At 33.9% G+C, this 22,400-nt stretch overlaps 1 protein-coding gene across 2 annotated transcripts in view; it reads right to left on the bottom strand.

The window, feature by feature from the left end:
• Positions 1–22,400, bottom strand: part of LOC127724220 (probable RING finger protein 207 homolog) — a 107,461-nt gene that overhangs the window by 34,933 nt on the left and 50,128 nt on the right. The window contains exon 1 of one of the 2 annotated variants that reach the window (XM_052231122.1): positions 15,514–15,538. The exons of the other annotated variant lie outside the window; for it this stretch is intronic. The gene's annotated coding sequence lies outside the window, so the exon portion shown is untranslated. Of the gene's footprint in view, positions 1–15,513; positions 15,539–22,400 lie in introns of those variants that run through there. 2 annotated transcript variants of the gene reach the window in all.

Raw genomic sequence — 22,400 nt, forward strand, 5'->3', positions numbered from 1 at the left:
GAAAATTTGTTTTGCCTGCACACGTATAAAAATTGCAGTTTTTATCCAACGCAATCATAGGTTTGAACGTTGTTTTCAATTTAGACTTGTTTATATTTTTTCGTTTGGGCTTTTATTATATTTGCCTTCAGGTTTATATGATCTGTTCATCCTATTTTGACTCCTCAAAATTCAAGAGTCTATTCTAAATTGAGGTAAATTGTATGGCTTTCCAAATACTGTTTCGATTCCTAGCATCACTGAAGAGATATAAATTGTCCAAATCCGGATATGGTGTACAAAAACCTTTGCACATTTTGTCTGCGGTATATCATCTTTTCCGCAAGTTTATTGTTTTCGGTTTAGTATTAAATTTATAATTGAGATCTATTTATTACATCGGTGATCCGTTTATTTGGCAATCGCCAATGGCAGTCAGCAGGGTTTAAGAACAATTGTTGTTCGACCTGTAAGTCAAATGCGTTTTGTTAAAATATACTTTTTCACTTTTTTAGTCTTTTGGAAAATGTTGTTTGTGCTGTATTTAGCCCCCTCTAACAAGAAATTTGTTTTGCATGCACACGTATAAAAATTGCGGTTTTTATCCAACGCAATCAAAGGTTTGAACGTTGTTTTCAATTTAGACTTGCTTATATTTTTTCGTTTGGGCTTGTATTATATTTGCTTTCGGGTTTATATGATCCGTTCATCCTATTTTGACTACTCAAAATTCTAGAGTCTATCCTAAATTGAGGTAAATTGAAAGGCTTTCCAATTACCGTTTCGATTCCTAACATCACTGAATAGACATAAATTGTCGAAATCCGGATATGGTGTACAAAAACCTTTGCACCTTTTGTTTGCGGTATATCATCTTTTCCGCAAGTTTATTGTTTTCTGTTTAGTATTAAATTTATAATTAAGATCCATTTATTGCATCGGTGATCCGTTTATTTGGCAATCGCCAATGGCAGTTAGCAGGGTTTAAGAACATGTGTTGTTCGACCTGTTAGTCAAATGCGTTTTGTTAAAATATACCTTTTCACCTTTTTGGTCTTTTGGAAAATGTTGTTTGTGCTGTATTTAGACCCCTCTAACAAGAAATTTGTTTTGCATGCACACGTATAAAAATTGCGGTTTTTATCCAACGCAATCATAGGTTTGAACGTTGTTTTCAATTTAGACTTGTTTATATTTTTTCGTTTGGGCTTGTATTATATTTGCCTTCGGGTTTATATGATCCGTTCATCCTATTTTGACTCATCAAAATTCAAGAGTCTATCCTAAATTGAGGTAAATTGTATGGCTTTCCAAATACCGTTTCGATTCCTAACATCACTGAAGAGATATAAATTGTCGAAATCCGTATATGGTGTACAAAAACCTTTGCACCTTTTGTTTGCGGTATATTATCTTTCTGCAAGTTTATTGTTTTCTGTTTAGTATTAAATTTATAATTTAGATCCATTTATTACATTGGTGATCCGTTTATTTGGCAATCGCCAATGGCAGTCAGCAGGTTTTAAGAACATTTGTTGTTCGACCTGTTAGTCAAATGCGTTTTGTTAAAATATACCTTTTCACCTTTTTAGTATTTTGGAAAATGTTGTTTGTGCTGTATTAATACCCCTCTAACAAGAAATTTGTTTTGCATGCACACGTATCAAAATTGAGGTTTTTATCGAACGCAATCAAAGGTTTGAACGTTGTTTTCAATTTAGACTTGTTTATATTTTTTCGTTTGGGCTTGTATTATATTTGCCTTCGGATTTATATGATCCGTTCATCCTATTTTGACTCTTTCAAAATTCAAGAGTCTATCCTAAATTGAGGTAAATTATATGGCCTTCCAATTACCGTTTCGATTCCTAACATCACTGAAGAGACATTAATTGTCGAAATCCGGATATGGTGTACAAATTTTTGCACCTCATGTTTGCGGTATACCATCTTTTCCGCAAGTTTATTGTTTTCTGTTTGGTAATAAATTAATGATCAGATCTATTTTGTTACATCTTGTGATCCGTTTATTTGGCAATCGCCAATGGCAGTCAGCAGGGTTTAAGAACATCAGTTGTTCGACCTGCTGGTCAAATGCGTTTGATTAAAATACACTTTTTCACTCATTTGGTCTTTTGGAAAATGTTTGTACTGTAGTTAGACCCCTCTACCAAGAAATTTGTTTTGCATGCACACGTATAAAAATTGCAGTTTTTATCCAACGCAATCATAGGTTTGAACGTTGTTTTCAATTTAGACTTGTTTATATTTTTTCGTTTGGGCTTGTATTATATTTGTCTTCGGATTTATATGATTCGTTCATCCTATTTTGACTCATCAAAATTCAAGAGTCTATCCTAAATTGAGGTAAATTGAAAGGCTTTCCAATTACCGTTTCGATTCCTAACATCACTGAAGAGACATAAATTGTCGAAATCCGGATATGGTGTACAAAAACCTTTGCACCTTTTGTTTGCGGTATATCATCTTTCCGCAAGTTTATTGTTTTCTGTTTAGTATTAAATTTATAATTAAGATCCATTTATTGCATCGGTGATCCGTTTATTTGGCAATCGCCAATGGCAGTTAGCAGGGTTTATGAACATTTGTTGTTCGACCTGTTAGTCAAATGTGTTTTGTTAAAATATACTTTTTCACTTTTTGGTCTTTTGGAAAATGTTGTTTGTGCTGTATTTAGACCCCTCTAACAAGAAATTTGTTTTGCATGCACACGTATAAAAATTGCGGTTTTTATCCAACGCAATTATAGGTTTGAACGTTGTTTTCAATTTAGACTTGTTTATATTTTTTCGTTTGGGCTTGTATTATATTTGCCTTCGGGTTTATATGATCCGTTCATCCTATTTTGACTCATCAAAATTCAAGAGTCTATTCTAAATTGAGGTAAATTGTATGGCTTTCCAAATACCGTTTCGATTCCTAACATCACTGAAGAGACATAAATTGTCGAAATCCGGATATGGTGTACAAAATCTTTGCACCTTTTGTTTTACGGTATATCATCTTTCCGCAAGTTTATTGTTTTCTGTTTAGTATTAGATTTATAACTAAGATCCATTTATGACATTGGTGATCCGTTTATTTGGCAATCGCCAATGGCAGTCAGCAGGGTTTAAGAACATTTGTTGTTCGACCTGTTAGTCAAATGCGTTTTGTTAAAATATACCTTTTCACCTTTTTAGTATTTTGGAAAATGTTGTTTGTGCTGTATTAATACCCCTCTAACAAGATATTTGTTTTGCATGCACACGTATCAAAATTGCGGTTTTTATCGAACGCAATCAAAGGTTTGAACGTTGTTTTCAATTTAGACTTGTTTATATTTTTTCGTTTGGGCTTGTATTATATTTGCCTTCGGATTTATATGATCCGTTCATCCTATTTTGACTCTTTCAAAATTCAAGAGTCTATCCTAAATTGAGGTAAATTATATGGCCTTCCAATTACCGTTTCGATTCCTAACATCACTGAAGAGACATTAATTGTCGAAATCCGGATATGGTGTACAAATTTTTGCACCTCATGTTTGCGGTATACCATCTTTTCCGCAAGTTTATTGTTTTCTGTTTGGTAATAAATTAATGATCAGATCTATTTTGTTACATCTTGTGATCCGTTTATTTGGCAATCGCCAATGGCAGTCAGCAGGGTTTAAGAACATCAGTTGTTCGACCTGCTGGTCAAATGCGTTTGATTAAAATACACTTTTTCACTCATTTGGTCTTTTGGAAAATGTTTGTACTGTAGTTAGACCCCTCTACCAAGAAATTTGTTTTGCATGCACACGTATAAAAATTGCAGTTTTTATCCAACGCAATCATAGGTTTGAACGTTGTTTTCAATTTAGACTTGTTTATATTTTTTCGTTTGGGCTTGTATTATATTTGTCTTCGGATTTATATGATTCGTTCATCCTATTTTGACTCATCAAAATTCAAGAGTCTATCCTAAATTGAGGTAAATTGAAAGGCTTTCCAATTACCGTTTCGATTCCTAACATCACTGAAGAGACATAAATTGTCGAAATCCGGATATGGTGTACAAAAACCTTTGCACCTTTTGTTTGCGGTATATCATCTTTCCGCAAGTTTATTGTTTTCTGTTTAGTATTAAATTTATAATTAAGATCCATTTATTGCATCGGTGATCCGTTTATTTGGCAATCGCCAATGGCAGTTAGCAGGGTTTATGAACATTTGTTGTTCGACCTGTTAGTCAAATGTGTTTTGTTAAAATATACTTTTTCACTTTTTGGTCTTTTGGAAAATGTTGTTTGTGCTGTATTTAGACCCCTCTAACAAGAAATTTGTTTTGCATGCACACGTATAAAAATTGCGGTTTTTATCCAACGCAATTATAGGTTTGAACGTTGTTTTCAATTTAGACTTGTTTATATTTTTTCGTTTGGGCTTGTATTATATTTGCCTTCGGGTTTATATGATCCGTTCATCCTATTTTGACTCATCAAAATTCAAGAGTCTATTCTAAATTGAGGTAAATTGTATGGCTTTCCAAATACCGTTTCGATTCCTAACATCACTGAAGAGACATAAATTGTCGAAATCCGGATATGGTGTACAAAATCTTTGCACCTTTTGTTTTACGGTATATCATCTTTCCGCAAGTTTATTGTTTTCTGTTTAGTATTAGATTTATAACTAAGATCCATTTATGACATTGGTGATCCGTTTATTTGGCAATCGCCAATGGCAGTCAGCAGGGTTTAAGAACATTTGTTGTTCGACCTGTTAGTCAAATGCATTTGGTTAAAATATACTTTTTCACTTTTTTATTCTTTTGGAAAATGTTGTTTGTGCTGTATTGAAACCCCTCTAACAAGAAATTTGTTTTGCATGCACACGTATAAAATTGCGGTTTTTATCCAACGCAATCAAAGGTTTGAACGTTGTTTTCAATTTAGACTTGTTTATATTTTTTCGTTTGGGCTTGTATTATATTTGCCTTCGGATTTATATGATCCGTTCATCCTATTTTGACTCTTTCAAAATTCAAGAGTCTATCCTAAATTGAGGTAAATTATATGGCCTTCCAATTACCGTTTCGATTCCTAACATCACTGAAGTGACATTAATTGTTGAAATCCGGATATGGTGTACAAATTTTTGCACCTCATGTTTGCGGTATACCATCTTTTCCGCAAGTTTATTGTTTTCTGTTTGGTAATAAATTAATGATCAGATCTATTTTGTTACATCTTGTGATCCGTTTATTTGGCAATCGCCAATGGCAGTCAGCAGGGTTTAAGAACATCAGTTGTTCGACCTGCTAGTCAAATGCGTTTGTTTAAAATATACTTTTTCACTCATTTGGTCTTTTTGAAAATGTTGTTTGTGCTGTATTTAGACCCCTCTACCAAGAAATTTGTTTTGCATGCACACGTATAAAAATTGCAGATTTTATCCAACGCAATCATAGGTTTAAACGTTGTTTTCAATTTAGACTTGTATATATTTTTTCGTTTGGGCTTGTATTATATTTGTCTTCGGATTTATATGATCCGTTCATCCTATTTTGACTCATCAAAATTCAAGAGTCTATCCTAAATTGAGGTAAATTGTATGGCTTTCCAAATACCGTTTCGATTCCTAACATCACTGAAGAGACATAAATTGTCCAAATCCGGATATGGTGTACAAAAACCTTTGCACCTTTTGTTTTACGGTATATCATCTTTCCGCAAGTTTATTGTTTTCTGTTTAGTATTAAATTTATAAGTAAGGTCCATTTATTGCATCGGTGATCCGTTTATTTGGCAATCGGCAATGGCAGTTAGCAGGGTTTAAGAACATTTGTTGTTCGACCTGTTAGTCAAATGTGTTTTGTTCAAATATACTTTTTCACTTTTTGGTCTTTTGGAAAATGTTGTTTGTGCTGTATTTAGACCCCTCTAACAAGAAATTTGTTTTGCATGCACACGTATAAAAATTGCAGTTTTTATCCAACGCAATTATAGGTTTGAACGTTGTTTTCAATTTAGACTTGTTTATATTTTTTCGTTTGGGCTTGTATTATATTTGCCTTCGGGTTTATATGATCCGTTCATCCTATATTGACTCATCAAAATTCAAGAGTCTATCCTAAATTGAGGTAAATTGTATGGCTTTCCAAATACCGTTTCGATTCCTAACATCACTGAAGAGACATAAATTGTCGAAATCCGGATATGGTGTACAAATTTTTGCACCTCATGTTTGCGGTATACCATCTTTTCCGCAAGTTTATTGTTTTCAGTTTGGTAATAAATTAATGATCAGATCTATTTTGTTACATCTTGTGATCCGTTTATTTGGCAATCGCCAATGGCAGTCAGCAGGGTTTAAGAACATCAGTTGTTCGACCTGCTAGTCAAATGCGTTTGTTCAAAATATACTTTTTCACTCATTTGGTCTTTTGGAAAATGTTGTTTGTGCTGTATTTAGACCCCTCTACCAAGAAATTTGTTTTGCATGCACACGTACAAAAATTGCAGTTTTTATCCAACGCAATCATAGGTTTGAACGTTGTTCTCAATTTAGACTTCTTTATATTTTTTCGTTTGGGCTTGTGTTATATTTGCCTTCGGGTTTATATGATCCTTTCATCCTATTTTGACTCTTTCAAAATTCAAGAGTCTATCCTAAATTGAGGTAAATTATATGGCCTTCCAAATACCGTTTCGATTCCTAACATCACTGAAGAGACATAAATTGTCGAAATCCGGATATGGTGTGCAAATTTTGCACCTCATGTTTGCGGTATACCATCTTTTCCGCAAGTTTATTGTTTTCTGTTTGGTAATGAATTAATGATCGGATCTATTTTGTTATTTTTGTGATCCGTTTATTTGGCAATAGCCAATGGCAGTCAGCAGGGTTTAAGAACATCAGTTGTTCGACCTGCTAGTCAAATGCGTTTGTTTAAAATATACTTTTTCACTCATTTGGTCTTTTGGAAAATGTTGTTTGTGCTGTATTTAGACCCCTTCTAAGAAATTTGTTTTGCATGCACACGTATAAAAATTGCGGTTTTTATCCAACGCAATCATAGGTTTGAACGTTGTTTTCAATTTAGACTAACGTTCAAACCTGTGATTGCGTTGGATACAAACCGCAATTTTTATACGTGTGCATGCAAAACAAATTTCTTGGTAGAGTGGTCTAAAGACAGCACAAACAACATTTTCCAAAAGCAAAAAAGTGAAAAAGTATATTTTAACAAAACGCATTTGAATAGCAGGTCGAACAACGGATGTTCTTAAACCCTGCTGACAGCCATGGCGATTGCCATATATATATATATATCATTTTTTTAATTGTGAAACTACCCCTTTACAACGGGGGCAAGCGCCAGCGGGGTACTGTCACCTGCGTCATCAAATTATAGTCTTTATAAACAGCATTATATGATCTTAGTAAAACATGGTACAAGATACTTGCAAAATTAAAAAGTCTAATAAATACATTAACGTTAAAATAACATAATACATTGGTTATTTCGTAAAAGTACATTACAGTAACAAGTTCATATTTTTAATTATTCGAAATCTTTCTGTCGTCGATAAAAGATCAAAAAAAATTCAACCTTGAAACTAAAAATGTTCGCACACAGTTCTTGATATTAAACATTTGAAATTTTATCAAGTAAAAAAGAACGTTCATTCATAACGTCTGTAAGATATTTTTTTCCGATCTTATCTAAACTATTACCTAAGTCTGGAGACTACAAGTAACCCATATCACCTATCATGAACTGTATTTGTGCTTAGGGCGACAACTCTGAAAAGCAGATATCCATTTTTAAACTATGGAAACATGCTTGTATGTCAGTACTTGGTTTTTTTTTTTGATAGACGAGAAGAAGGACAATCTAACATAACGTGAAACATATTCTCAGTCGCATTTGAAGAACATGACTGGCACTTATTGTTTGTTGTAAGATGCATACGTTGAAGCGTGGCATTTATAGGCAGACAATTCGTTCTTGCCAAAAAATTTAGCTTTGTTGAGCGGAAGTCGTCAACGTTTGATAAATACAAGTGCGTACGTTTAACAACCACAAATAATTGGTACAAGTTTAACTACTCTTTCCTAAAATATTGGATAGTTGGGTATTGGTTGTTTCATTACCATAAAGTTTATAAAAGATATTAAGGTTTATGTTTCCGTTAGCATAATGGTCAAGGCCCGCAGTCTGGAGAATAGTTTCGATATTTTCTATATATTTCCATTCATTATATAATTACATTTTACAGGTATAATTTCATTTAGGATAATTTTAGACAGTCGATTATCGGGCAGGTTTTTAATCTAGCGTAGTATGCAATTTTATGTCTATCCATAAATCTATTTATTGATTCCCAGCCAAATTTAGCTAGTAGCGCACATTTAGGGATATTCATTTTTGTGTTTAGGATAATTTTTTCCATTTTATATTGAACACTTTCTAGTAATTCGGTACATCTATGGGAAGACGGGAACCATACTGATCGAACACCTGTCCGTCAGTGATGGTCGAATAGCCGACATCCACAGAGAATGTCCAAAATGTATAAGATTAAAATCCCCATGTTCACCTAAAATACGAATTGCATGATTTATTTTCCGTTGAAAATTTTCTTTCAGGTACTGCTTTATATGGTATGTAGATTTAAGGGATCTTGAAAAATATACGCCTAAATATTTGTATTCATTAACTTCTTCAAAAAGACCATTACCTAGGTACTAGTACCATTTTTTATTTAAGTCTTTCTTTTAACCTGTAACCAGAACCTTCGACTTTGACGAATTTAATTTTAAGCTCCATTTTGAGAAAAATTTATGAGCTATATCTAAAAGAGTTTGTAGCTCATCTTCCGTGTTTCCTAACAGGACAACATCATCAGCGAAAAGAAGACAGTTAATTAATTCAGAAGCGATGCTAATACCCAAGATTGCCTCCTTCAGCATATTGCATATAAGTCATTCATTAAGACGGGAAAATGTGTAGGGGATAAAATGCATCCTTGTTTAAGACCAAATTCTTGATCGAACCAATCAGACTCGTAATTACCAAAAAGGACTTTATTGCTAACATTCTTATATAGTGCCCGTAGAATCTTCCAGCATTTACCCTGGATACCCTTTTTCTATAGGAGATAGAACAGTCCATCCCGCCAAACTTTATAGAAGGCGGACTTTTTTATCGAGCAAATTCCGTTAAGTGTAAAAATGTTATCCTCCACCCTGCTGTATAATTAAAAATCACATAAAATAATAGCAAAATCCTTCTAAGGCCAACTTTACCTGAGGGAGTTGACACCTTAGTTTCTTTATAATTTTAAAATTTATAAACGGGCAATTTCAGAAAGGTTTGATATAAGCAGTTATATTTACTTCCCTGGGTCGATGCCACTGCTGGTGGACGTTTCGTCCCCGAGGGTATCACCAGTCCATTAGTCAGCACTTCGATGTTGACATGAATATCAAATATATGGTCATTTTTATAAATTTACTGTTTGCAAAAGTATAAATTATTCGAAATACTAAGGATTTTCTTATCCCAGGCATAGATTACCTTAGTCGTATTTGGCACAACTTTTTGGAATTTGTGGTCCTCAATGCTCTTCAACTTTGTACTTGTTTGGCTTTCTAACTATTTTGATCTGAGCGTCACTGATGAGTCTTATGTAGACGAAACGCGCGTCTGGCGTATTAAATTATAAGCCTGGTACCTTTGATAAATATTTACTTCCCTGGGTCGATGCCACTGCTGGTGGACGTTTCGTCCCCGAGGGTATCACCAGCCCAGTAGTCAGCACTTCGGTGTTGGCATGAATATCAATTATATGGTCATTTTTATAAATTTACTGTTTGCAAAAGTATAAATTATTCGAAATACTAAGGATTTTCTTATCCCAGGCATAGATTACCTTAGTCGTATTTGGCACAACTTTTTGGAATTTTTGGTCCTCAATGCTCTTCAACTTTGTACTTGTTTGGCTTGCTAACTATTTTGATCTGAGCGTCACTGATGAGTCTTATGTAGACGAAACGTGCGTCTGTCGTATTAAATTATAAGCCTGGTACCTTTGATAAATATTTACATTAGGTATATTTGATCATATTTGGTTTGTGTTATGAGGTACTAGTATTGAGAAGGTGACCATCATACCTAGGTCATTTTTATAACAGACAGAAGTTAACAAAACATTAGAGAAATCTGGAATCTGATAGTTAGATCTCACCAAATAACAAATCTGAATTTTATCAATTCACATCACTGAATACCGATCGTAATCTACACACAAGTTTGCGGTGGCAATATGTATAAAATTGAGAATGGAAATGGGGAATGTGTCAAAGAGACAACAGCCCGACCATAGAGCAGACAACAGCCGAAGGCCACCAATGGGTCTTCAATGTATATTTGTTCTGAAAATAAAATTCGATCACCTGAACCAAATTTTATCCTTGATAGTCTAACTGTCCAAAAAATATCATTAAATTGTCTATCAATCAATAGTCTCGGAGAAGATTAAAAGATATTCAACATTTATTGGTAGTGGCAAAATGTTAAGCCTAATTGTTTATGAGGCACGGATTTGGTCAAAATAATTGTATTTAAGGAGATTCTTTAAATATTTTAGGACCTCCATAATTCAAATTCAGGATATTCATAAATCATTTGATGACCTCCCAAATATTTCAGGACCTCCATTACATTAATGAGACAGATATTTCAGGACCTCCATAATTCGATTTTAGGATATCCTGAAAGATTTCAGGAACTCCACAATTCGATTTCAGGGATAATGGAGGTCCTGAAATATTGCAGGATATCATGAAATCGAATCAAAGAGGTCCTGAATTATTTCAGGATATTGTCTTTGATTTTTTTGGGTATATTTTGATATTTGCAACATTAAATCAATATCTCCTTTATACAAAAAGTTTGATTAAACCCGTGCCTCATAAATCATTATGTTGGACATGTTAGAGAGGCAGAAGTTACCACAGGGGTATTCTAACTCATAAGTCGAAACGAACTGACAATGGCTATGTCAAAAGACGTAATGGGTCTGTTGGTGGCCTGTTGCATGGTTTTATTACTGTGCCAATTCTATATTCTCTCATTTTTCACTTGCAGTCCGAATTTTCCGTCTTTCATCCTGGTCGATCCCTATCACAGGACATACCTATTGTAACTTTTGTTAATTTGTTCTCGTCCTGAATATGCATGAAATATTTATCCCTGGGAGTAAGGCAAACAAAAATCAATCAATCTATTAATTAGTTTTTGGGTCAATCATTCGTTTGCTTTATTTCAGCACCCAATTATCCTTTAAGTTTTCATTTATTTGCCTTCATTTCGCTGATCCTTATTTTCTCTATTCTGTAAACCCTGTCGAGATCATCGTTGATTTGTCATCTATTTTTAGGACACGTTGGTTGAGTTTCATTCTGAATAACAGATGAGATTAACATTAATGAGACAAATATTTCAGGACCTCCATAATTCGATTTTAGGATATCCTGAAAGATTTCAGGAACTCCACAATTCGATTTCAGGGATAATGGAGGTCCTGAAATATTGCAGGATATCATGAAATCGAATCAAAGAGGTCCTGAATTATTTCAGGATATTGTCTTTGATTTTTTTGGGTATATTTTGATATTTGCAACATTAAATCAAGATCTCCTTTATACAAAAAGTTTGATTAAACCCGTGCCTCATAAATCATTATGTTGGACATGTTAGAGAGGCAGAAGTTACCACAGGGGTATTCTAACTCATAAGTCGAAACGAACTGACAATGGCTATGTCAAAAGACGAACAACAACCAAAAGACAAACAAGTTTAAAAAACACAACATAAACAATTAAAGACTGTGCAACCCAAAACCCAACAAAAACGGGGTGATATCGTGTGCTCCGGAAGGGTAAGCAGTCTGTCTTTCATTTCATTTAAAATACTATAAAAAATAGTCAGTCAGAAGCAATTGAAGTTACATATTAGGTAAAGAAAAAGATCAAAACCAAAGCGTCAGTCCAGAAAAACAGAAATGCAGAGACAAACTAGGGGGCTTTAAAAAGCAACAATGGCAAATTTAAACAAGGGACGAATTAACGCTAATAACTGGAAACCTGAATAGACTTAAAAGACTAAGTGATAACATCTCGGTTGGGGGAGGGGGGGTCACAATGTATGTGAATAGGTGGGGAAAACTATCAGAAATATATGATAAGGTCAATAAGGTGTTCCCGGCTGTGTTTTTATCCACAAATGTTCCCTAAGACTTTTGACACTTTGGTATTCCACTTTACTAACAAACTACTCACGAAACCCAACCAATGTGGGAAAAGGTCACATTCATTTTTACCTACGCAATATATGGAAAGATATACATTTTTAAAATCTAAATTATATGAAAAGGGTTGGGTAACAGAGCCACGGCGGCACCCTCCTATTAATTAAGTATTGAAGTCGGCCCCTAAGGATAACATAGACAAATATATAGGGTATATAACTTCATATATGCTTTATACTACTTCAACAAATACAATCAGATACCTGTACCAGCGTTTACTTTTGTTGCAATTATCAAAGATACCCCCAAAAAATCAAAGACAATATCATCCGTCCCTGAGCATCCGTCTTCCAGCGGTTTCCAATAAATTGTCTTTTAGAATTGTAATGAATTATGAATCTTACAAATATGACTCCAATATGATGAAAATGGTCTTTCTAGGTCTTTCAATACCACAGTAAGTGAGGAATTTTACGGTTTGTCGTTGTTGTTTATTTATTGAAACTCAGACAGAGAAATCATGCCGGTGAAAGCGACGTTTTGTCTATTCAATTCCTTTCTTTTTCAGTGCTTTTATTTGTCAAGAAATATCCTAGTCTGAACTCTGTCACAAATTGTTATATCAGTGTTGTAATATGTATAGAATTGGCATGGCTAAGATCAATGAAACAGTTCTGATTACTATCATTTCGACATTTTATACCGATGATCTACTAGTCTATTAGTCTATTGTCAATTATTAATAATAAAATGCGTGTGCAAAAAGCGCATAATTTCATTATTTTGTTATTCATTTATTTCTGTAATCAGTATCTTTTAACCTCATTCTTTATTTTTACACAGTTATTCTTTATATTTTAGCACCCTATTGTTCTCTATTATTTGATTTTTGCCCATTTTTCTGTATTCCTTTTTTTGGTAATTTTTCTCTAAATATTCTGCAAACCCCATCCACACCCTCAGGTACCTGGGTGATTGGGGAATACAAACCTGGTCACTTTTGGTCATCTTCAGACCGCCAGTCAACCCCTTGCTACAGTGGTCGTCCGATTGGTTTTCCGGGATATATAAATACACAGCTACGTGCGATCAAGATGTGAACGTTAAACCCGATACTTCGTGTAGTAAAATTGTCCCGCTCTCTACACGTAATGGGTCTGTTGGTGGCCTGTTGCATGGTTTTATTACTGTGCCAATTCTATATTCTCTCATTTTTCACTTGCAGTCCGAATTTTCCGTCTTTCATCCTGGTCGATCCCTATCACAGGACATACCTATTGTAACTTTTGTTAATTTGTTCTCGTCCCGAATATGCATGAAATATTTATCCCTGGGAGTAAGGCAAACAAAAATCAATCAATCTATTAATTAGTTTTTGGGTCAATCATTCGTTTGCTTTATTTCAGCACCCAATTATCCTTTAAGTTTTCATTTATTTGCCTTCATTTCGCTGATCCTTATTTTCTCTATTCTGTAAACCCTGTCGAGATCATCGTTGATTTGTCATCTATTTTTAGGACACGTTGGTTGAGTTTCATTCTGAATAACAGATGAGATTAACATTAATGAGACAGCAATCCAACAACTACAATATTTTTTTTTTTAAACTTATAAAAGTCAACATACAGTTGAACAATAGACAAAATGTCACTGTCAAATTTCAAGCTCTTAATCGTCATGTTTAAAGAGCGGAAGTTATGAATTAATTTCACTGAAACTATGAACAAATCTGCGTTCAATGACAACTATAAATGACAAAAACATTCAGATATAGCTTACGGCAAAAACTTAAAAGGTATCTGACTTGGGGCGGCATATGGCAACTACTGACAAGGTTAATTACTGACATGAGAACGGCATACGGCAACTAATGACAAGGTTTCTGACACGGGACCGGCATATGGAAACTACTGACCGGTTACTTTTTTGTTACCAGTATACGGGAACTACTGACTTGGGACCGGCATACGGCAAATATTGAAAAGGTTTCTGACGGGCGACAGAAAAACGGCAACTACTGCCGATATTCCTTACTTGGGACCGGCATACGACAACTGCTGACGATACTGCTGACTTAAGCCCGGCTAACGACAACTGCTGACGATGTTCCAGACATGGGACCCGAAAACGGCAACTACTGACGATATTCCTGACTTTGAACCTGAATAATGCAACAACTCACGAGGTTACAGACATGGAACCGCTGTACGGCAATAACTGACGAGGTTACAGACATGGAACCGCTGTACGGCAATTACTGACGAGGTTAGAGACATGCAACCGCTGTACGGCAATTACTGACGAGGTTACAGACATAGGGACTGGCATACGAAAATGATGGCGACATTATTAATCCATCCCTGTATTAGACCGACATGATGAGGTAGATTTTTTCTGGCTATAATAGTTCAAAAAGTGACAGACCAAATGTAAGACGTGTTGCCCTAATCTGAAGACACTCTTTTCTGACTCCGAATCAATAACTCCCATTATTGTCGCATGCTTAGCGAGTTTGCAGCAAATACCAGTTTTTTTAATTGGGAATAGTGAGAGTGCACAAAATTAAAACACGACGGCCAGTCTCTAATACTTCAGAATGTAGAATTAAATGTTCGCAGGAACAACAATCATCTATTTTATTACTCCACACTTGTCGTACTTTGAATACATGCGAGTAACAAAAGTTTAGAAACAGATATTTTTAGTTTCACATTTCAAAAGTAAACTATACTTCTAAAAAACAACAATACATACAGTTTTGTAATAAAGAAAATAAACAATAAGGTTAAAATTTACTCGACAAAAATTCGATCATAAAATCTATTTCTGCAACTTTGGTAGTTTTTCATATAGAGTTTTTGTAATTAAAAATTATGTTGCTAAACTTTATTTCTTAGTATACATGGTAAATACAACGTTAGATTTTTTATGACTGACAAATATTATCGTTTAACTAAACAAACAAAATAAAGACAAAACTCCATACAAAATCGATGGCAACAATAACATGAATAAAAAAAGTTGAAATATGCAACATTGGTTAATAAAGTAAAACATTTAACGTGTTCGAACATATCTCATAAAAGAACTGAAACAAAAGTTGATCAAAATAAAATAAAAAAAGTAAACTAATTCTAGATTGTTTAGTTAAATTGTGTGCGTTTTTGTGTTTGTGTTGATGTCTGTGTAAATTGTGACTATCTTAAACAATGATACAAATTACATACCTAAATAAGTCTTATAAATAGAACATTTCTTTAGAAGGTCACATGATTTAATAATAGCGATGATAATTATTTTATGTATACACTAGTGCACAAACAAACTCCCACACAACTGATTAACCTGGTTTCCTTTTATATTTGTATCATGATTTTATATAACTTTATTTATTAGATGATTGTAAACAGCTTTTGTATATTAATTAAGTGCATTTATTTTATTTTAAAGATATACATAATAAAGATGAGGGTCTGAATGTGTAAGGTCCGTTATTTCTATACTCGTAAGTTTTTGTGCCAGTTTTCCCTATTCTTTATTTTTTATGCCTGCATACGGAGTATATATCTCCCAATTGATACGATATTCCCGGGCTTGTGTTTTCTATCATGATTTCCTTGATAGAGGATTGCTGCTCACAAGGAAGCTATTAAGCCAAGAGTTCCAAATGGTGAAGTTGAAATTAACCCTTCGTAAATTTTACGGACGCCATCACGAGTTGGTTGACCGTTAATGAATAACCGTTTCACAGATGATATCGGATATGTTCCTTATGTCGTAACTACAATATCCTTCCCTTTTCACGAATGTGACTTACCGAATTAGACTATTTACCGGATTTGTAATAACATAAGCAACACGACGGGTGCCACATGTGGAGCAGGATCTGCTTACCCTTCCGGAGCACCTGAGATCACCCCAGTTTTTTGTGGGGTTCGTGTTGCTTAGTCTTTAGTTTTCTATGTTGTGTCATCTGTACTATTATTTGTCTGTTTGTCTTTTTATTTTTGGCCATGGCGTTGTCAGTTTGTTTTCGATCTATGAGTTTGACTATCCCTCTGGTATCTTTCGTCCCTCTTTCCTATTCTTTATTTTAGTCTGTCAGTTCATCCTACTTCATGACTAGGTTTTCTTTACTTTTCGTATTATGATTTTATATTACTTTTCTATCTGACGATTTTGAACAGCTATTTTGTTATGAAGTGCATATTAGATATATAGATAAGGTCTGGATAATAGTCCTTCGACATTTCTCCGTATATTCGTTGTTTTTCAGCCATTTTCCTCTATTTTTAGCACCCTTAGGTACCTAGGTGTAGCCTTCACGTTTAACCTTTGAGTCCACAAGCCAAAAGCTCAATTTAAAAAAACAATTAGTTGGATTCTGTTGACTTGTAGAGAAGAATTTTCCAAGCCCGAAAGCAATTTTACAAGCCAATGCTGTAGGACTTGTGGTTAAGCGTGAAGACTGTAAAAATAGGTGGTTGCTGGGTAATAGAAACCTGATCACTTTTAGTCATCTTACGACCGGCAGTCTAACCCTTGCTGAAATGGTCATCCTGTTGGTTTTGCAGGATGAATAAATACACAGCCAGGTACGATCGAAATGGGAACGTTAAAGCAATACCTCGTTTACAGAAATTGTCCCACTCTCTACACATCAAGGGTCCATTGGTGGCCTGTTGCATGACTTTATTTCTGTCCCAATTGTATATACCATCACTTTTCACTGGCAGTCTGCATTTTCCGCTTTTCATCCCGGTCGACCCCTATTACGAGGATGTTCATGTTCCAAAACGTTGGAACCAATCAGATTATTATTTACTTTGTAAGCGTTGGCTTGATTCGATGGGGGTGTGTCTTATAAATGTATGACGAGTAGCCTCTATATGAAGCATTGATCTCCTATGTGAAGGCATGGAAGATGTACGATGGCGACTCAATGGCGGTAACAACAAAAAATATTTTGTAGGTTTATAGGTTAATGCATGTAATACAACCTAAGTTTCTGGTATAATTTTGTTAATACTTCTATTTACACATTCATACATGTAAAACAGACTCTTTTCTCATCAAATAAAACTTGAAATTAAGGGGCAGTTGCGGTGCATCGGTGGATCCAGCCTCCAGGGGACCGACTCGCGCTCGAAAATAATCCAATGATTTTGGTGGCTACCGATAGAGTATAATTTCTAGTCATTATATGTTTCACTCAAATTATATCTTAGAGATTAGGTGACATGTTGTCATTAGACTCCTTCAAATGCGGAACAAAATTCAATGAAATTATATTATGGGGGGAGGGATGTCCGTATGCACACAGAGTCGATCATGGCCTGGCATAATATTTATTTTTGCTGATTGTGGGCATTTATATCCGGTCAGAAGAACACACATCATCCATTGGACAAGGGGTTGTCACAACAATTAGAACGTCTTGAACTGGTATACTGATTCATCACCAAATAGCCTAAAGCCCAAAATTTATACATAACATTCCTTTATTATTTGAGGGTCGTAATGAGGGTACCTTCATGACAAATAACATTAAAAATTCTTGCCAAATGACGTTTACAGTAATTTTTGGTGCATGACGATAAAATGTACACTTTATTTTAGACGATAAAAAAATTCTACTGATTTTGACGAATGATCGAATCAAGTTGAGTTTTTTCAAAAAATAAAGGTAACGATAATTATTTGTAACCCCCTGGCAACGGGTATGCCTCTTATTTAGATTACTGTATCAGTCTAATTGCAATCATTACTTGTTTGCACTCTACATGTTTGCACCCCACACATTCAACCCCTGGATTTGTTTACACCTTATTTATATTCAAAAACCGGTTGAATTATTGGGTGTACATACATGTATGTATATATCCATATAAAAATTATATTCTTATGATTAAAAATTAAGGAATTTTGTGAAAGAAACAATAAATGCTATATTCAGGCCATAATCTTGCAGACGAAATGATGATTTAAGTCACCAAAGAATTTAAAGACATTGCTAAATCACACCGGTCGACTAACTTCATAACGAAGTCTATTCGCTATCAAAATTGGTAAAAGGGAGACAACTTGTTATTAACAAGTAGCACAGGTGGCTCAAGGCCACAATTAATGACGAATATAGTTCCTTTTAATTAGAGTGTATTTTTTCTTAATTTTTTTTCTTTCCCTTCCTCACTCATTTCTTAGTTTTTTGGGGGTGGAAATGAAAGAAGAGAGGTGAAATAAACTTTTGGATGTTGTATTTTAACTGATTTTGATATGGAAAGAGTGATTTGGCCAGGTGCAAAAAGGTGATATTTACAGTTTCCGGAACATCTCTTGACTTGTCCATAGGGGTATGGATGTGTATTGGCTAAATTTGTAAGATACTGGGAAGCAATCTTTCTGAATGTTGGATATATGTTTGGACTAGTTCTGTACTTTACACACACAAAATATTTGACAAAAAGATTCGGTGCATTGTTTTTAATGAAACAAAACGTTATAAAGAACTAATAGAGGAATTTAATTGTGGTCTGTGGCCAGGTAACAAAAAAATGGCAACCGACAAAGAAAATTGAGATTTTCGAAAAGACCCAGGACTAATACCGCTGACGATCAAATTTGATAAATACAACAGCGACTTTGAACATCCTAGGATATAATATTCAGAAATATTTAAACGGAATATTTAAGTTATCATTTTACGATGATTTTCATCTGAGGATGTTGCGTAATCACACAGCTATTATTTTTATTTCTTACGAATCAGTCAATTGTACTATTAGGTAGGTGAAGGGTGGGAATTAACGGTAGATTTATTATATTCATTGAATAAAAATTGAAATATAAGAGGTAAAGAGACAGCTGATGGATCATGTGTTTGCAAACATATAACTAAGATACTGGACAAGCTTGTGATCAGTGGTGGATTTTTTTCACGACCATTTGTTGATATGGCAGTCTGCACCGTTAGCCAATAGTCCGATGCCCCAGACTAGTAAAACGTTATTCTGACTGTAAGTATTTTCAAAATTTTGTTTTGACACATAAGAAAAGTATTGGAATATTGGTCTTCGGACTTATAGTTGGAAAACTTCAAAAGATTTTGGTGCAGACTGATATGGAAGATAATTTATAGGCTTACAATCTTTAATGAGAATCTCAATTAACAACTAACATGATGTCCTGGACACTCAATAAAATAATGTTTTACAAAGTAATGACAAGTGGTGATATAAATTTAATTACCAGTCATGGGAAAATCATAAGGTAAACTGGGAGTCATATTTTTCTTGACTTTTAAAAATAGATTGAGGCAGATGCACATGAATTTAATCGAAGTAATGTCTTATATGTCTCTGATATGACTAGGCTACTCCCTCATGTCCCAAGCAACGCATTTTATTTAGACTTAAATTCAAGTTGACAGTACACATGGTATCAATAAATAAATAACAGCTATTATATTGTCGAAACATTTTTATTAAAAACTTTCTATATATACATTTGGTACAACAACATACGAAAAAACAATTTCCTTAGTGATAAGCACAAAAAAACTATGTAACTGAAACGGTAATAGAATTTTACTTCTTTCAAGAAAATTGACCACTACTCCCTTCTCTCTCATGGGAAGGAAAAGTCACTTCTCCCTCTCAAAAATCCTAGATTAGGCCCTGTATAGCTGTCATAAAAGACAATTTTATATATACATGTATTATAATGAACATTACCACTGATGATGTTTGTTTTTATTTTCTATTTATAGTGTTTAGTCTGCCGAGATGTTGGATTGGATGTAAATTTACGAAAGCTTTCACACTGTTGTTATCTTGATAAGATTAAAGTTACAATAATGAATATAGCTGATCACAGATTAAATAGTACGAAAAGTTATCAACATGTCAATGACAAAAACACAAAAATACAGATGGAAAAAGATTAAAAGCAGACTGATATTCATAGTAAGTCTTGCTTTAGGTGCAAATCTTTGAATATTTTAAAACTTATGAATACAAATGTTGTCAACTTGATGCTGTCACTATCTCATTCCCTGCATCAATTAATATCTGAATTTACAGTATTCTTTTTTTGGTTAACAAACATTGCTTTAAAGAACCTACGATGTAATTCTATACAGGAACAGTTCTTAACTCTGAAATAACAGATTTACAAATTATAGAAATACAGGTACAAACCAAAAAAAATTAACCATTATAAACCATATTAATTATTTCTATAACATTGCGAAATTTAGAAATAATGAGATATGGTATAATTGTTAATAATACTATTGTCCTCTGTAGTTCAAAAGAAGCGGAAAGAAGCAATTTTATGCAACTGTACAGCCTTCAACCATGAGAAAAACCTATACTGTATAGTCTGCTACATGTACAATTAAAAAGAGGTCCTCACTTTAAAAATGAGAAACAATTGAAACCAGAAAACTAACAGCCTAATCTATAACAAAGCCATTTACGAAAAACGAATCAAATCAGTTATCAATTACTAATATCTTACAGTTACTGTGCAATACATTGACATATTGATTTCAAACAGCAACATTAAAGCTATATATACATAGGAAGACCATAAAAAAATGCATATCTTCTCTTGTTTGACCAATCTTTAATTTACATAGAAATTTAATCAATTTTTAGCAAAAATGTTATGGTTTTGGCAATTTAGACAGAAAAAGACAAGTACAGCCATTGGCATTGCCATACATCAGCATTTTTGTTATCTATTTGATAGCAGAAATATAGTCACAAGTAAGATTTCATTCTTAATCCATAATAAGAAAACATCTTCAAAAGTGTGAAACAATCTATAGAATTTGAGATTATGACATGATTTCTATCAAAACTAATTGCTCTTTATAGGTCAAGAGAAGAAATAAAATGATTAATTACATTGTATTTATACTTCTATGCAAATCATATATACAATGTAACTGACACTACTCAGATTTGAGAAGCTTACATTGTACATCTATTTACATACAATTAATGAACTTATTCAATCATTAGAAATGAATTAATTTAAATTGTTTATTTTTCTTTTACAGTGAGCCTTCTGTCAAGTGGCTAAACTTGCTAAATATTAGGTTTGTAGCTTTTCTTTTGGCATGTAATTTTGCTATGGATAATTTTGTTTCCATGAAGAGGTTAATTTCAAAAAATGTGTTTTTATAGATTGTGCATACTTATTATGTTCTCACACTGACCCTTGTCTGTACATACGTCCCATAATTGGTTTCCATTGTTTAAATTTGATTTGCTTCAACCAAATGTTTTGAAACTTATACACAATTCTTATTACCATAAAACTTGATTCAAGTTTGAATGTGGGTGCCGTCACTACAGTTCTTGAATTATGTCCCTTTATAATGTTATCAATTTATATTTCATGTAAGAGTTGTTTTTTCTTGTGTATTGTCTTTATAGCAATTGTCAAATATAAAATGTGACACATTATCCATTTATTTTCATTATTAAATCATATACTTTTGATTATTAATTAACTTATTTGGTAGTACCAGAGGTGTTTACCACTACGGATTTTCCGTATTTTACACGTATTATAAATGCAAAATACGGACTACGGATTTAATTCACGGAATTACGATTTCTGGTTCTTTTCAAGAAATTTATTTTTTTTTCTCCTCAAAGTGCTTGAATGAGCGGTGGTTATGTATTAAAGTAAACGCGTCTGAGACAGAGATTTCTGCGGTGTTCGGGACACCTCTTAATAATCGTATGTATTACCGATCATTCAAAGTGGGTAACGAAAGTTAGTTTGGGAAATATGTCTGCTTCTGCTGCATCAAAGCGCACGGCTCCGGCTGAGCAGGACTCTGATGATGGTGAACAAACCCCAAAGAAAAGACGTCAAACAAATCAAAAATACAAGGAATCTTACTCAAACATGATGCCTTGTTTGACCTCGTCCAAACGTGGGGAATGTATGGTGCGCTGTACCGTGTGCTCGTGTGATTTTTCATGCGGGCACGGCGGGAAGAATAACTGTAAAAGACATGTAGAGTCAAAATCACACAAGGAATTGAACACTTTGGTAAAAACAAATATGTCTATGGCATCATTTGTCTCTCAAG

This window comes from Mytilus californianus, unplaced genomic scaffold (assembly GCF_021869535.1).
Source record: "Mytilus californianus isolate M0D057914Y unplaced genomic scaffold, xbMytCali1.0.p SCAF_14, whole genome shotgun sequence".
NCBI classification, from domain to species: domain Eukaryota; kingdom Metazoa; phylum Mollusca; class Bivalvia; order Mytilida; family Mytilidae; genus Mytilus; species Mytilus californianus.